Below are 1,502 nucleotides of genomic sequence, written 5' to 3'. Positions count from 1 at the left end.
CGAGCCTAAAGTTTCAGATTTTAATACTGTTAAATTGTTTCAGGTGTTTTCAAGAACAGCTTACACAATTATTCTCGAAAGAACAGCATCGTTTCCTCTTTAACAAAAACACACACAGTACCCAGCAAATACTACAGGTGCCGCAAACTGCAACCAGTTTCCTTACTGTTAATTGATTACTGTCTCTAAGAACAGTATTTCCTGTTACTAAGTTATTTACATATTACTACTTAAAAGTGTGTATGCTTCTAGAGGATGTTTTTACTAGGATACTGCTGGTGAAACAGCCAGGGGATGGACTTCAAGGCACACAGCCAGCCAGTAACAGAAATGGACCAGAACTCAATCTGTGCTTCTATATCAAACAGAAATCTTCTCGAAATGTATCTGGTTTTCAAGTGTTAGCTGTTGAGATATTGGCACAACCACGTGCCAATAGCTGCTTCCTCAAACTCTAAAGTAGCTAAGATCATTTTTCACCTTAAAGTGCGAAAAGAAGCCTTTTTAAAGCCGTATACTGAATCTCACCGATCACATTAGCTAAAGTCAGAGCGTGCCAAAGACACGACGGAAAGAATCTCTTCTCCTGCCCCGGGCCAGACGTCTATCCTCCGGGCCCACCCGGGGCTCCATTCTGGGAAACAAGCCGCTCCTCCCAGGGCCGCATGATGCGTGGCCGGGTGTGGCCGGCCCAGATACCAAGGCCTTCCCGCCAGCAGTACCAATTTCCCCCTACAGCTGAAAGCTGGTGTTCGATCTCACCATCTACCCAGCCTGTGCCCACCCCACTAGGTCCCTCTCCCTTCGCCTCGGCCCGACCACCCCCCGCGAGAGTGCCGGAGTCCCGGGCAGCCCCAGCCCTGGGAGGATGGAGGCTGATGGAGCTTCAAGAGCTCGCAAAGAATCCGCCTTACCATGGCTGCGCTAGGCACGAAAAGAGGCCCGCCTTCTTCCGGCGAGAGGAGAAAACAGGGCCCGCGACTGCGCGCGCAGGAACCTTGGACCCTCCTACCAGCTCCGCCCTTTTACGGCACGCGAGAAGGCTATTTTGCCATCTACTGGTGGGAGGTCAGAGGTCCGGGGCTTGGAAATCGCCGTGGAAAAACGGGTGTCTCCCAAGGGCGAATTGCTCCCTCTCCTTTCCCGCCCTCATCCCTCCAGTATTTGCTGGAAACCTCTGGAGCGCTTGATTCTGTGTTAGGTGCTGGACCAAGATGAGTTAGACAAGCTCTCTTGCCTAAAGTGAGGCTATTTTAAGTCCCACATATACAGGACCGTATAATCACTAGAATACACTGAAATGAATAAGGTCCTACAGTGTAGCACAAGGAACTATATTTAATATCTTGTAATAAACTGTAATAGAAAAGAATCTGAAAAATAATATATCTATATCTATATATGTCTATATGTATATATCTGAATCACTTTTCTGTACAACTTGAAAGTAACACAACTTTGTAAATCTACTATACTTCAAATAAATAAATTTTAAAGAATAC

This window comes from Bison bison, unplaced genomic scaffold, assembly GCF_000754665.1.
Source record: "Bison bison bison isolate TAMUID 2011002044 unplaced genomic scaffold, Bison_UMD1.0 scf7180017850451, whole genome shotgun sequence".
Taxonomy (NCBI): domain Eukaryota; kingdom Metazoa; phylum Chordata; class Mammalia; order Artiodactyla; family Bovidae; genus Bison; species Bison bison.
This window is presented reverse-complemented; position numbering follows the sequence as displayed.